General features: G+C 65.3%; 1 protein-coding gene and 1 long non-coding RNA gene across 7 annotated transcripts in view; one reads left to right on the top strand and one right to left on the bottom strand.

Moving 5' to 3' along the window:
- SEPTIN9 (septin 9) overlaps nucleotides 1-14870 on the top strand; it is a 136600-nt gene that overhangs the window by 100152 nt on the left and 21578 nt on the right. The window contains exon 1 of one of the 6 annotated variants that reach the window (XM_062215574.1): nucleotides 9856-9939. The exons of the other annotated variants lie outside the window; for them this stretch is intronic. The gene's annotated coding sequence lies outside the window, so the exon portion shown is untranslated. Of the gene's footprint in view, nucleotides 1-9855; nucleotides 9940-14870 lie in introns of those variants that run through there. 6 annotated transcript variants of the gene reach the window in all.
- On the bottom strand, nucleotides 4668-6317 carry LOC133776554 (uncharacterized). The gene is made up of 3 exons (XR_009868436.1): nucleotides 6168-6317; nucleotides 5049-5182; nucleotides 4668-4915 (listed from the first exon to the last, which is right to left on the bottom strand). It is a non-coding gene; the product is annotated as an uncharacterized LOC133776554 (long non-coding RNA).

Genomic DNA, 14870 nt, shown 5'->3' with positions numbered 1-14870 from the left:
CACTCCGACCCAGTCTGCTGAGTGCCCGCCCTCAGAAGGGGCGGGGCCGGGGCAGGATGGACGCCCCCTGGCGTGGCCTCTGCCCTGCGTCCTGCGGTCCTGCGACCTCAGAGGGACGGCAGTGCAGTGCGTGGCCTTGGTCAGCCTGGTGCTGTGCTGTTGATCCTGGCAGCACCGGCTTGCCAAGGCCACCGCACGGGCCTGCGAACACGCCTGCTTCCGAGCGCCGTCCACGTGGTCCATGATCTGCGGGGTCTAAGTGGGGCGCGCGTTTTTGGGCTGCTGGGACCCCCTATGCTCAGCTCCGTGGGGCTGGAGTGTCTGCTTGGCGGCTTCCGGGCACGAAGGGGTTAACCGCGGATCCTGCTTCCCGCCCAGGCAGAGGGCAGGAACACTTCGGCCTTATCTCCGGAGGAGGGGGTGGGTGGGGGTGCGGGGAGCTCTTCACTCGGGCCAGGCCCTGGGACTCCGAGAGTCTGCAGCCCAGCTGTTCACAGGAGGTGGGGGCGGGGCTGGAGCCTGCCCTGCCGGCGGAACTGGAGCGAGTGTGGGATTCATTACTGGAATTTGGCAAAGCAAGGAGCCTCACTTTCTCCTGGGAGATGGGATGGGGGCTGGGCCCCCTGGAGGAGGAGGAGGAGGCCTGGGCTGCAGCCAGGGGCGGGGTGGGGCCGTGGGGGAAGGGGGGAGGGGTTGTCAGGCAGGGGCCCCTTCCTACTGGATGAGCGGGGAGGGGTCCCTGCAACCGGCCCTTTGCCCCAGACCCTCAGCCTGGAACCTGTGCCCTGCTGGGGAGAACGCCCGGCCTCTGGCCTCCACCACCTATGGCCTGCTGTGGAGCCGCGCTGGGCCGGAGGTGGGAGGAGGTGCTGGGAGGAGGTGCTAGTCCCCGGAGGCCCTGAGCTGCTCCGGGCTGCCCAGCCCCAGCAGATGGCAGGGCGGGGCCGGGGCAGGGCCGGGCAGGGCAGGGCATCAAGGCCACCCTCCTTGGCTCTGAGGCTGGAGGCCCCGCTGGGCTTGGAAGCTCCGCAGAGCTGGGGTGGTGCCAGCCGTGTGCCCTGACCATGATGGTCGTCATGCAGGGGACCTGGTCCCCCGCCCCTCAGTTTACAGAGGGAGAAATGTGTCCAGAGAGGCAGAGTGACTTCCTCAAGGCCACACAGCCCAGGTAGGCCAGGGCCTGGGTGCCAGCTCCCAGGTCCGTGGGCACCTGTCCCCTGGACACCTGCCATGTGGTGCTGTGCCTGGGCACCAAGGCTTCACCTGGGCGCTGGCTGCCCTGCCTAGGGGAGCCGGGCCACAGAAGAGGCCTCAGCCGTGCTCTGACCCCACCCCCAGACCTGGGGCAGCCCCCAGGAAGGGGTCCCATGGTGAGGGGGTGCCATTGCCCCTGCTCCTTCTTGGGCGACCCCAAGGGTGCCCGGCAGGACCCAGGCAGGAGGTTTGCTGTTGCCCATGCCCCTTCAGGTGCTCCGGAAGCTTCTCCAGGCCCTGCCCTGGGTCGGAGGAGGCACTGGCGACCCTGGCTTGTGCTGGCGTCCGTGGCTGCTTGTCCTGAGCCGTCTGAGCACGCAGGGCACCGTCCGAGCACGCAGGGCACCGTCCGAGCACGCAGGGCACCGTCCGAGCACGCAGGGCACCGTCCGGCCTTTCCGAGCACGGAGGAGGAGCTGACAGCTCAGCGTCCTAGGTGGGGTGTGATGGGGGACCCTGGAAGGCTTCCTTGGCCAGAGGGAGTGGTTTTGAGGGGCTGCTGGGACGAGGTTGGTTCTTCCCGAATTCCACGGTGAGGGAGCAGTCACCAGCCGGGCGCTGCGCCACGTGTTGTGTGCACACTGCCTGCCCTCCCCACACGCGTGACAGCCGCAGGGTGTGCCTCCTAAGTGGTGGAGCCAGGGCTGAACCCGAGCCCTACCCTCGCCCCCAGCCAGGCCCCGGGCTGGGGAGTCAGCCGAGGCAGGAGGCCCAGAGGCCCGAGGCGGCAGGGCCCAAGTCAGAGGGCCTGGGTTCAAGTCCCTGCTCCGCTTCCGGTCCAGCTACCTGCTGAAACAGACCCTGGAAGGCAGCAGGTGATGGCGCAAGGGCTTGGGCTCCTGCCAGCCGAGGGGGAGACCCGGATGGAGCTCCTGGCTTCCACCCGGCTCAGCCTCAGCGGTTTCGGGCATTTGAGGAAGGAACCAGCAGGTAGCTCTCTCTTTGCTGTCTGTCTGTCTGTCTGTCTGTCGCTGTGTCTTTTAAGGAAATGAAAAGAAATAAAGGTTGAACAAGAGTGCTGAAAGGCCAGGGCACTGTGATCATGCAGCAGGGCTGGGGGGAGGGCACGGGCCAGGGAAGCCACAGGAAGCCGGGTGACCCCTGCCCTGCGGCCTCTCGCTGGGGACCTGAGGGCACCCTGGCTGGCAGCACGCGGCCCAGGGGAGAGCAGAGAGGGCCTGCAGCCTGGTTGGTTGAGCACTCCTGTCCTCAGGAGCCTGTGGCCAGCACCTGGCCAGAGCTGGCACCTGTCCTTGGCCGTGAGATGGTCATTTCCTTCCTTTTTCATTAAAAAAAAAAAAAAAAGATTTACTTATTTGAAAAGCTAAGTGTCAGAAAGAGAGGTCTTCCATTCGCTGGTTCACTCCCCTGGTGGCTGCAACAGCCGGGGCTGGGCCAGGCCAAAGCCAGGGGCTTCATCCGGGTCTCTAACGTGAGTGCAGGGGCCCACGCTGTTGGGCCATCGTCTGCTGCTTTCCCAGAAGCATTAGCTGGGAGCTGGAGTGGAGGCGGGGCAGCAGGGACAGCCCCACCTGCCCCGAGAGATGCTGGCCCCCACTTTTTTGTGTTTTTAAAAGAACTGCCCGGGGGCGCACACTCGAAGCTTCCTCTGGCCGGAGCCCGGCTGGGCAGCTGCCTCCTAGGGAGCTCTCCTGCAGGAGGAGGGAGGAGCGGCCGTGTGGCCGTGGGCACTGCGGGGGAGGACACTTGCCCACGGTCACTCGGGGGATTTGAACCCTGCCCTTGCGGCCTCCCAGCCACCCAGCCAGTCGCCAAGATCAGCTGGGAGGCTGGGGCTGCTGGCTTGGGTTCTACAGAAACAAGCTTCTTGGGTCCCTTGTTCAAGGGACCCAGGGCTTCAAACCCCTTTCCACTCAAAGGAGGACCCGGGCTGCCTCCCAGGCCGGAGGCCACGCCAGGGGCCGGGCTGTCTCCGCCAGCGGACTGTGGGTCCTTGACACCGGAGCTGTGTGTCCCAAACTGGGTTCCGTTGGGGCAGCGGGATTCCCCGGTCACGTTTGGGGAAGAGAACATTTAAGAGACTGAACCCATTGTTGGTTTTGGAAATGCACCCTGCAGAATGGGGTACATCGTAACACTGTGTGTGTTTGTGACTCCAGGAAGGAGCTGTGGGGGGTGGCAGGTGCCACTCTGATTTGCACAAACTCTTGCCTTGGCGACGTCAGATAGCGCCTGAGGCTCGAGGCCGCGTTGCTGGTGTGGGTGGGGGCGGTAGGGAGAGGGGTTTTTGTAGGTGATGAGGAGGAAGAGCTTTTCTCTGCCTTGTAGATTCAGTGCTGGGAGGCTGGGAATGAAACTGACCGATTTCATCCCTATGTCAGGGAGTTGACGGAAACAGTGACTCCGTGAAGCGCACGCACGCGGGAAAACCAGTGACTTGCGGGGCTGGGGGGGTCTCTGGAGAACAGATGGGAGCTGACTCGGGGACCGTGTCTGTCCCTGTGTGGTGTGGAGACTTCACGTCTCCTGTGGTGAGAAGTCGCTGCTCCCAGGGACAGCAGGGATGCCATGGGCTCTGTGTCTTCTGCCCAGCATGCTTTGTGTCAGACATTCTGGACCCCTTGGGCGAAACCGTCTTGTCCTCTTCCAAGGCAGGTGCAGCCCGGCAGGGGGCGGTGTGCGGAGCCGCCATGGCCCCCAGCTCTGACCCTGGTGGCCGGGTTCTCTGTGCTGTTAGAGGGGAGAAGGCTGACCCCACTCCCCCCAGGCTGTGTCCCTGTATCAGGATCCTGGCTTCCCAGGTGTGTGCGCCTGAGGAAGTTTAAAAAACAATTGGGATTGGTTAAAATCCCATTTAAAATCCAATTGGGATTGCTCATTTAATTTAAGATTTATTTATTTACTTGAAAGAGTTACAGAGGGAGAGAGAGGTCTTCCATCTGCTGGTTCACTCCCCAGGTGGCTGCAATGCCAGGGCCGAGCCAAACTGAAGCCAGGAGCTTCTTCCCGGTCTCCCGTGTGGGTGCAGGGGCCCCAGCACTTGGGAGCTGGGAGCTGGATCAGAAGCAGAGCTGCTGGGACTCGAATCGGCGCTCCTATAAGGGATGCCCACGTCCCAGGCCGTGGCTCAGGCGGCAGCCAAGGCCGGCCCCACCCGTAGTCTTTAGATGCTCCCTCGGCCTGCAGCCAGGGTTCCCGGCGGGCCCAGGAGCACCCTGCCCTTTCTCCTCCCACCTCCCGGCACCTGCCCCAGCGCCTGGCTGTTCCTCGCCCAGGTGAGAACTCTGCCCTCTTGGCTGCTGGCATTTGCTTTGGTGCCTGTTGCAGGGGAGGCTCAGGGAGGTCCCAGGGTCCCAGCGAGTGTCCAGGCCCTTGGGGCCCGCGCCTAGTGTCCCCCTCCCCCAGCTCTGCAGTGCCTGGGGCAAGAGGCAGGCGTGGTTTGCTCCAGTTTTGAAATCTAACACAGGGCCTGGTGTTTCCTACCCTGGTTTTGTGTTTGTGGCCCTGGGGCTGAGGGCGGTGATGCTGGGCTGCGCTGGGCTGCGCTGGGCTGCGCTGGGCTGCGCTGGGCTGCGCTGGGCTGGGCTGCGCTGGGCTGCGCTGGGCTGCGCTGGGCTGGGCTGCGCTGGGCTGGGCTGCGCTGGGCTGGGCTGGGCTGGGCTGCGCTGGGCTGGGCTGGGTTGCAGACTTGAGGTCACACCTCAGGTGAAAACATCAACAATAATTTGCAAAGGTGAATTCTGGGTGTCTGTTAAGTGGAGGGTGTCCTTCTTAGAAAGGAAGAAGTGAGGCTGGGGCGGTCCTGCCCCTGAGCACCACGGAGGCCTTGTTACCTAGGAGACAGGGGAGGGGCCAAGTCCGGGTGCAGCCTGGGAGGATGTGGTCAGGAGGATGTGGTGGCCTTGATGGAGGAGCTCCGAGGGCTCCCTGGAGGTGGTGACTGCCGGGCTTGCTGGAGTATGGTGTTCTGAAAAAACGAGGGGGATTCAGGCCAGGCCGCAGGGTTCTCCAGTGCCTGGGAAGAGCGGGGAAGAGTGACTGAGTGGGAGGAGCCGGTGGCAGGGTGGGCTGACAGCACTGGGGAGGAGGGGTGAGACAGGAAGTGCCTTGCCCTGGGGAGCAGGACTGGGCAGGAAGGAACCAGAGACACCAGGAAGTAGCAGCCTGGGGAGTTGCGGGTGGGGGTGGGGAGCCTGAACCCCAGGACGGGGCGGGGGTGGGGTGGGGAGGTGGCCAGCACGGAGGCGAGGGAGGCCTCCCCGGGGAGACCCCTGGGTGGGGGAGGAGGGCCCGGGAAAGGGCTGCCCCCGGTCAGAGAGGGTGGAACTGGACGTTGGCCCTGAGGAACATCTCAAGGGCGCAGTTTCAGACGTGAGCCGGGCAGAAGCCAGATGTCCGGGGTGGGTGGAGGAGCCGCGGTGTGGACCACCTGCAGCGGCCAGAGAGTCAACTGTGGGAGGGGGTGACTGGGCTCCTCCCCCCCCCCCCCCCCCGCTCCGAGGCCCAGAGAGACCTGGAAGGAGGAGGAAACTGCCAGCCAATGTGACAGACGCCCCCACCCCACCTCAGCGCTGTCCTGCCCCTGAGGTGGGGGCTGCGGCCAGCCTGCCCGTCCTTGGGCAGCAGGGTCACGTGCTAGGACACGTGGGTGACCTTGGGGAGTGCACCGCGTGGACACCCGCCACCTGCCGGCCACCCGAGCCACGCTGTGGCCGCCCAGAGGGGCCCGGAGCAGGAGAGAAGAGGGGTGTTTGTCTTGGACTGGAGGGCTGGGCGCTGTGGCCACACCCTGGCTTCTCCTCGGGTGCGGGTGCGAGAGGGGCAGCTTGGCTGTGTGCAGAGGCGGGGGCCGCCCTGCACTTCTGCAGGTGTCAGCCTCCCAGGATGCTCTGCTCTCGGCCGGCTCAGGAGGAGGCTCCAGAGCAGGACCTGCCGCGGGGCCCCACACTCACCTGTACTGCCGCCCGCCCCCCAGCACCAGGACCTGCTGACGGCACCGCTCACGGGCAGGGGGGCAGCAGCCTGGGGACCAGCTGGGCTCTGAGCATCCTGGAACATCCAACTGAGACCCTCGCCGCGGTTGGGAGGGGGCGCCTCCTGCCCTCTGGGTGCCTGGCCTTGAGGGAGTTGACCCCCAGCCCCACAGAGCGTGGGTCCCAAGGCGTTCCCTGCGAGGCCGAATTCACTTTGGCTGTCTTCGGCTCGCCGCTGCCGCTGTCACGTGACTTCCCCGTGGTCAGGTCCTCCTCTGCTTCGCTGGCGATCGCCGTCGGCCCCCGCCTGGCTCATCTCTTCATCCCACAGCCCTCGTGGGGCACCCTCGTGGTCCCCAGGGGGACCCTCATGCAGCCCATCAGGGGATTCGGCATTCGTCACCGGGTCCTTTTGCTCCTAAGCATTAGGTCAGCTAAGCAGGCTGCAGGCGGGAGAACGGACATGTGAAAGCCCTCGTCCTGTAGCTGTGTCCCTCTCTGGGCTGGGACACCCAGAGCGCGGTCATCACCCCAGAACGACACCCGCGCGTGAGGGAGCCCTGTCTCCTGCCCCCACCCCGGCCCCTGGCAGCCACCGTCTCTCTGTCTCCGTAAATTCCTTCGGGAGCATCCTTCGGTGTGGCTGTGGAATAAACACGCGGCGAGCGAGTGGCCGGAGGGTGCTCCGTGCAGGGGACGCGATGCGCCCAAGACCCAGGCCCCAGAAGCCGAGTTGAAGCCTCCTGGCACCTGCCACCTTGTCCTCGCCTTGCTTGGGGTCCCCGCCTGTAGACCCCATGGGCCCCGCCATTCTCTCCTCTCCCTTGGTAGGTGGGCCCCACACTTCCCACCCAGCCCCTGTGACCGCCACTAGGGAACCCCCTGCTGCACAGCCCCCAGGCTGCCCTGTCAGTCAGGCTCACCCTGGCCTGTGCACCTGCGTGTGGGACGGAGCCACCCAGCCTCCTGCTTCCTTTGCAGGGAGAGCACACGGCTAGCAAGCGTGTGTATTAGCTCTGCTCTGCTCTTTTTTTTAAGATTAATTTATCTGAAAGGCAGAGCTACAGAGACAGGGAGAAACACAAGAACCAGCCACTGGTTCCTTCTCCAAATTCCAGCAACAGCCAGGAAAACTGTCCGGGTCTCCCTCGCCGGTGCAGGGGCCCAGCACTGGGGCCGTCCTCTGCTGCTTTCCCAGGCCATAGCCGGGAGCCGGATCGGAAGTCAGACAGCTGGCACTTGAACCAACGCTCATTAGGGAAGCCGGCACTGCAGGCAGCGGCTTAGCCCGCTGTGCCACTGTGCCTGCCCCCAGACTCTGCTCTCTCGATCAGAAAGGGATCACGGGGCCTGTGTGTGGTGCAGTCGGGTGAGCCTCGGCCTGCAGTGCCAGCATCCCATATGGGAGCACAGCTTCCGATCCTGCTCGTATGCCTGGGACAGCACAGATGGTGGCTCAAGTACTTGGGTCCCTGCCACCCATGTGGGAGCCCCAGATGGCGTTCCTGGCTCCGGGTTTCGGTCTGGCCCAGATCTAGCTGCTGTGGCCATTTGGGGACTGACCCAGCATCCCCGTTTCTGCTACTCTGTCTTAAATAAATAAATAAACTCAAAAGAAAGAGGTCATGGACACAGCGTTGTCAGCGTCACTGGGTTGTCGCCGGGCTCTGTTCTGGGCTCGCAGACCTAGTGCTAGAAGCCACCTGAGCACACGGTCCAGGCCACGTGTGGCCGGTGCACATTTGAAATGTGGCTGGTCCAGCTGGGCGGAGGCCAAGCCTCAAGTGGACCGTGCATGGCCACCGGGCCTCAGAGAACAGAAAGCAAAGAGGAGGCGAGAACACACAGCACCCCGCCCTGTGTGTGCTGGTCGCCGATGCGCGGCTAAACCCGGGCTCCCTAGACTTTGTAAAATAAGGTGGCTGCCCAGGAGGGCACTGACACAGCCCTGGGGGCCGCGGGCCGACCCTGAGATATGGCCTCTTGATGCCCTCATTGTCTTTTTTTTTTTTTTTTAAATAAGCAGAAGGAGTGCATTGTAGACAGTACAGAGTGCTGTGTGCAGATCCACACACCAGGCACGCGGACGTGAGGCGTTGTGCTGTGATGCTGTGCTGGGTGCGGGAGGCGTTCTCCATCCCTGTTCCCCTCTCACAGTGCCCACCGTTGTGTGTGCCGTCCACCGATGACCAGGACGCCGGCGGGGGGTGCGTGACTGTGTTAGAACCTGCGCTCCCAGCTGGGACTAAGACTGCACCTGCAGCCCCTGTTCTGGCCAGCACCTGTGCAGGCCTCAGGTCGCCACTGCCTCCCCGGAACCCAGAGGAACACGGGAGCAGAGTGTGCCTGAGCGGGCGCGGGGTGGTGGCTCCAGAGAGCTGGGGCCCCAGTGAGCCCAGGGGGAGGAGTTACAGGGAGGAGCTCAGCAGGGAGCCCTCCGCCCACCTGGCCACGTGCAGGTGCAGGTACAGGCCACCTCTTAGCATTCTTTGTCCCCAGTTCCTGGGGCCGCCCTTCAGGGCACAGGGACCGGACAGGGTGGCCGAGAGGACAGATCTGCCCCAGTCCCCGTCCCCCCAAAATCACCTTCTTGTAAGAAAGGGAGATCGTGGTGTTTGAGTGATGGTTCTTAGGGGTGTGGACGAGCCTGGCGTGGTGTGGGGGGGCAGGGCCACACGGAAATCTGGGGATGGGCAGGGTGAGGGTGTGTGGAGCCCAGCGAGGGGGGCCCTGGCCCTGGGTCACCATGGCTCCTTGGCACTAGAACTCATGGCTCCCCACCCAGCAGAACCCCCCCCCCAAAAAAAAAACAGCCCCCTGGGAACTTGCCCAGTGTGGGAGTTGGCCTGGTGCCCTGCTGCCCACGCCTGTGCCTGGGAGTGACTCACTCAGGGTCAGAGGCCGTGGCACTGGACAGCTCTGGCAGATCCCAGAGTCCAGGCCCAGCCCCAGCAGGGTCAGCGCCTTCCTCTGGGGACCCCCACTGCCCATCCCCCGCCCCGCCTTCAGGAGGAGGAGGAGGAAGAGGCTAGATGACTCACTGCCCAGGTCCGGGGGGGGGGGGGGGGGCAGAGAGGCTGGGCCAGAGTGTGTCAGGGACTCCAGGGCAGAAGAGCAGAGGGTGAGCTCCCCGCCCCCGCACCCCTGCTCTGCCCCCAGCTGCTCAGAGGCCTGGAGCGCGGCACTGGGCTGCGGGTCTCCCAAAGGTTCCAGGAGCGCTGGCCCGGCCACGGCTCAGCCCGGGTGCCAGAGCCCAGGTGTGGGGGCGTCACACCTGCCACCCGAGTGGGGTGTGGCCTTTGGGGCACAGGAGAGCGGTTACTGCCACCAGTGTCAACTTCCTGGCACCACCTGCGCCTGCGCCCTGGCGGGCAGTTGGGCACAGACTTTGTCACACGCTGGGCAAGAGCAGCCTGGGCCCAGTGGCTGCACCCCAAGCTCTTCGCTAGGGACAAGGGCACTTCCTCTGGGCGGCGGGGGGGCGGGGGGGCGGGCTCACCCAGCCGTGTGGCTCTGAGCCTTGGTGTGACGCGCAGTCTCCCACACGCCCCCTCCCCGCCGTCCCCTGCAACAGCTCCCCTGCGAGCCTCCCTTCAGTCCCCCTCCCTACCTCTGCCCGCGCTCTGGGAGGCTCCTTGTTCCCCGGCCACAAAGCCCCTTTGATCCTCTGCTCGGCTCCGAGCCATGTGACCCGGTGGGCGGGCCGCGGCTCTGGGCGCCGGCACTGCCGACTCCTCTCCGCTGCTGCTGGGTGAGTCTTCGCTCTTTGTTCCTCCCAGCCCACACGGCCCGGCTCGGGGGCCTCCAGGTGCTGCGGGCACCGGGCGGGTCTCCCGATGGCCGCGGTGGCGCCGGGGCGGGCAGCCGCGCCGCCTGGGTCCTGGGTCCTGGGTCTGGGCCGCAGGATAGCTCTGAGCCCCCCCGGCGAGGGGCGGCGGGGAGCTCGTCTCCACGCGGGGACCAGATTTTCGGCTGCGGACTGAAAGAAAGGGGCTTTGTGCCGGCACAGCTATCTCTTTGTAAATATTTGGCCACCTCGGCCGGGAGGCTCGGATCCTCTCCTGGTGGGAGTTCTTGGAGCACACTTGCCTCTCGCAAGGGGCTTCCCTAACTTCCGGATGGCCGGTGCTTTCTCTCCTTAAGTGGCTTCGCGGAGATGACCGCCCATGGGGAGCGGCAAAGTCACTTCTGTGGCCGCGATGCCTGGGGTGTCTTTGGAGGCTGCGGGGCGTGGTGGGGGCCGCCTGGGGGTGCAGCGTGGGGGCCGCCTGGGGTGCAATGTGGGGTGTCCCTCCTGGGAGCCGTGTCCAGGGGGCGGGGACGGTGAGCGAGCGGCTCCTTGGTGGACCTGCTTTCAGAGGGCTTTTCCCTCCCACCCAGTGGAGACCAGGGCACCACGCCCGGCTGACACCACGCGGACCCCTGCCCCAGGCAGGGGGTGAGTGACAAGGGAGGCAGAGCCATCGGTCCCAACCGTCGCCTGCGGCTGAGTCAGCTTCCGTCGCGGCTCGGTCTCTGTCATTGCCCTGTCTCCCATCTGCCGGTGTTTTTGGCACAGGGCTGGGAAGCCTCTCTGCTTCGCCCCGAAGTTTGAAATTCCTCCCCTGGCGGGAGCCTGCCCCCTCCCCCAGCCGCCAAGCAGCCGGGAGGGGGCTTCTGGGGGGTCTCTTCCCCATCCTGGGGACCCTCAGTGGAGGCTGCGGGAAGAGACCGCACTCCCTCGTTCTGGGGAACATCGCTTCACCTTGAAGCCCACCGGGGCGTCCGCGGTGTGGACGCGTGCACGGCTGTGTCATTTTGGCCAGCTCCCTTGGGGTTCTTCTTAAGATTTATGTATCTGTTTGAAAGGCAGAGTGATGGGGGGGCGGGGGTGCACAGAGGGAGGTCTTCCACCGGGGGGGGGGGGGGGGGGCGGGGGTGCACAGAGGGAGGTCTTCCACCCGCGGGTTCACGCCCCAGGTGGTGCCTGGGCTCCCCTTCAGGAAACAGGAGGAATACAGAGTGTCCTCGAGCCCCGGGGGAAGGGGACATTGCTGGGTGTCTTGTGTGTGACTCCTGTATTAGGGTCTGTCCCTGTTCCCCTGCTGTCCCTGATCGGTCCCTATGGGGGCACTTGTGACTGTCCATCCCCCAGCCCCTGCTCCCTGTGGGCTGTCATGGGGACTGTGTCACTGCCTCTAGCCCACAGGGAGGGCTACCACTGTTCTGGGGGTGGTGGGGGCTTCCAAGATGGAGGAGCCACGAGAAAGCACAGCAGTGGTGTCCGGGGGTGGCCCTTCCTGGAGCCTGGGGTCCTCCCTGGAGTGCTGGCTCTCTGCCCTTGGCCGTGAGGACATTCACCCTGTCCTGTTTGAGCACCCAGAGTGAACTGAACTCCCCACCCCCTCCCAGCCTCTGCAGCCACCATTGCACCATGCGTCCTTTCTGCTTCCTGTTGTGTCGGCGCTGGGCGCTGGTCGGAGCTGCTCTGTGCAGACCCCAGGGCTCTGGGGCAGGGGGAGGTGGGGGCGGTCCTGTGCTAGGGGAGCCCCCAGCAGCTGCCTGGCTCCCGGCTCAGCGGCTCAGCTTCCGTTATCTGATCCCCTCGCATGCCTGGTGCGGAGGCTTTCCTACATCGCCCCGGAAGTTTCTGGCTTCCTCCCTCCCTCCCTCTCTCTGTCTCTGTCTCTCTCTCTCTCTCTCTCTCTCTCTCTCTCTCTGTCACCGGCCCGTGTGTGGGAAGTACAACTTTTAAGCACGAGGTTGAGGACAAGCGCTCCGTGCCCACCCAGGGGCAGCTGGGGCCGCAGTCTGGAAGCTTCCAGCAGAAGTCAGCAGGTCCCTGGGCCGGGCTCCATTCCCAGCCTGCTGCCTCGAAGCTGTGATTGCTCGTGGAGCCCAGCCCTTCTGCTGGGGCAGGCAGGGGCCTGTCCTCCGGAGCTGTCCCAGGGGTGCACGGAGCTGTGGGGAGAGGGCTGGGGAGGTGCAGGGCTAATGACGGGCCAGCGGGGGGCTCTCTCGGGCCCACCTGGCAAGGAGGGGAAGTTCTGGCGCACTCCGGACCTCCCCCGTGCCTTGCTCTGGGGGCCTGGGAAGTCTGCAGGCGGGGGCTCCTCTGTGGACAGAGTGGGGGTGGGGTGGACAGTCAGCACCAGGGAGCTCATCCCTGCTGGGGCTGGCTCCAGCCTCCCAGGGGCCCGGGGCATGGATCAGTCTGACCCCAGCTTCCTGCGGGGGGCCTCGGCTGCGCCTGCCCTGCCCTGGGCCCCAGGCTGGTGCCAGTCTGTGAGGGCAAAGTTAATGATCGGCTGCAGGAGTTGCTTCACCCCGCCGCCGGCCCCGGGGCTGTGGCCACAAGGGCGAGGGCTCAGGGCTCGGCTCACTGCCGCCTCTCTGACCTGGAGGTGCTTTGATTTGGGTTCAGAGGGGATCATGGGCGAAGGCGCCCCCAGATTTCTCATCACTCTCTTGGAGCTGGAGCCCGGGGCTCCGTCCGTGGTGTGACAACCTCTGCGTGCCTGCACTTGGAGCCCCAGCCTCGGGCTGGGCTTGGGCCGTTGCTGGTGGAGTCGCCGATACTGACCCGTCCCGGGCTGCTGGGGGCCCCTTGCTCTCCGCTCCAGCTGCCTGTCACAGCTCCCTGGACCTGGGCTCCCGGGGGCCTGCTAGTGCCCTGCCCTCGCCTGCAGGTGCGGGGCAGTGAGTGACACGGGTGACACGGGCATCCGATGGAGGGCATGTGTCCTTGCCGCTGTCCCCTGAGGAATGTGCCAGGACCTCCTCCCTCCCCCAGATCCCCATCTCTTATCTTATCTCCAGTGCCTGTCTCCACCACCCAGAGATCAGCTTTGCCTGGGCCTGGAGGCCTCCTGGGGGCGGGGACCTGGGCGTCCTTCATCCCTCTCTGTGTCTCAGGTGGTCATTGTATGACTGTGGGGCCGCCACTTTGGTGCAAATATCCTGTGGTTTCCCAGAGTTCAGCTCAAAAGAGCCATGGAGGCGGGGCCTGTCCTCCCTGGGGGCGGGGCCCTAGGCCAGCTGCCTCCTGGCTGGCCCCTGTGAGGGGCGGGGTCTCTAGGACAACTGGGGGGGGGTGTCTTGTGCACCATGTGCTGAGGCCAGGACTGCCCTTGTGGGGGGGGGGGGTGTCAGCCGTGGGCCCTGAGACCCACGTCCCGGTGGGCAGTGGCCGGGTGAGTGGCGGCAGAGTCGCTGTTTGTGGCTGGGGACTGAGTACAGCAGAGGCCACAAGGAAGGAGCGTGGCGGGAGGGAGCCTCCTGGGGACAGGCAGGTGTCATCCCCTGTCGGCCGGGCCCACCTGCTCCCAGCCCTCTGGAGAGAGGCAGGCGGAGCCGTGGACCCTGCGGCCAGTCGCAGACCACGTGCTGTGCTGAGGGAGTCCCGTCTTCTGTCACAGCCTTGGTGTCTCTGCAGGAGCCCTGCAGGGCCGGGCCAGGGCTACACCCCTTGGCCAGAGCCGGGCCCCACAACCAGGCACGGACACCCATGGCTAGCGTGAACGCCATGCTGGTTCCAGGCCTCGGTGACTGGTGCCTTGTCCCTGGAGTCTGGGCGGGGCTGGGGGTTGGGGAGCTCAGACTCCCCAGCACATCAACAGACAGAACCGGGTGCAAGGCCTCCAGTGGCCGGGACGGGGTCTCGGTAAAAGGGGGGGGGGCATCCGGGGAGGCATCCTTCACTCTCATCCCCCAAGGCACGCGCGGGCCCTGGGCTGTGAGGGCTGGGGCGGGCCCTCTGAGCCGTGCACATCATTTATGAGATGAATAGTATTGATTTCTTTATTAGAGAATAAATAAAACAGCCTGTTCTGCTGCAGACCACCCTTCCCCGAGCCCCAGCAGGTGGTCCCAGCGCTCGAGGGTGTCGGGGTGGCCCCAGCCCGCGTCCCTGGCACTCCGGAGTGTGTGAAGGCCACAGCAGCAGCCCGTGCGTGCACACGACCTCTGCTTGCCCTTGGCTCACTCAGCAGAGCCCCGGGGTCCCCGGTGTTGGGGAGCGAGGCCGGCTGTGTGTGTGGAAACAGAGGCTAGGGCAGGTGCTCTGTGAAGCAGGGGGCCCTCTCCTGAGTCAGGTGCCAGCTCCAGCCCTAACCAGGTGAGCAGCAGGTCCCTGCAGGGCCCGGCCTGGTTCATGCACGTGTGCGGGTCTGTGGGACTAGAGCCGGGTGGGATGTGTGGAGGGGAACGGCGCAGGGGGTGGGGTACAGCGATGAATTCGGACCCACAGGAGGACTCGGTATGGCTCTAGCTGCTGCTCTCAGATCCCAACCACATGGGGGTGGGGGGAAGGGCAGCAAGATGGGCCTTCTAGAAGCTTCTGATCCAGTGCACACCCAGGACCAGGTGTGTCCAGGCCTGGTGGGGGCGGGGACGGCTCAGCACCAGCTTCCTGGCCTGCAGGTGTCTGTGATGTGCCTCTGGGAGGGGGGTGGGCACAGCCGTGGGGGCCGCGGGAGGGGCGGAAGTGCTGGTGTTCAGTGTGGGGGTGGGGCAGCACACCCGCGGCCCGCACCTGCTTCCTGCTCGCTTGGGAAGAGCAAGGCCTCTTGGCAGAGTCCCCAGCTGCCCCCTTGCCATTGCTCAGGGCTCCTGTCGGCCTGGACCCTGGTGCCATCTCCACAGATACTGGGACCATGCCTGGGAGTCCACATCTCCTCCACTCACTCATTCATTCATTAATTC

The sequence above is a fragment of the Lepus europaeus genome, chromosome 18 (genome assembly GCF_033115175.1).
Source record: "Lepus europaeus isolate LE1 chromosome 18, mLepTim1.pri, whole genome shotgun sequence".
NCBI lineage: Eukaryota > Metazoa > Chordata > Mammalia > Lagomorpha > Leporidae > Lepus > Lepus europaeus.
This window is presented reverse-complemented; position numbering and strand designations above follow the sequence as displayed.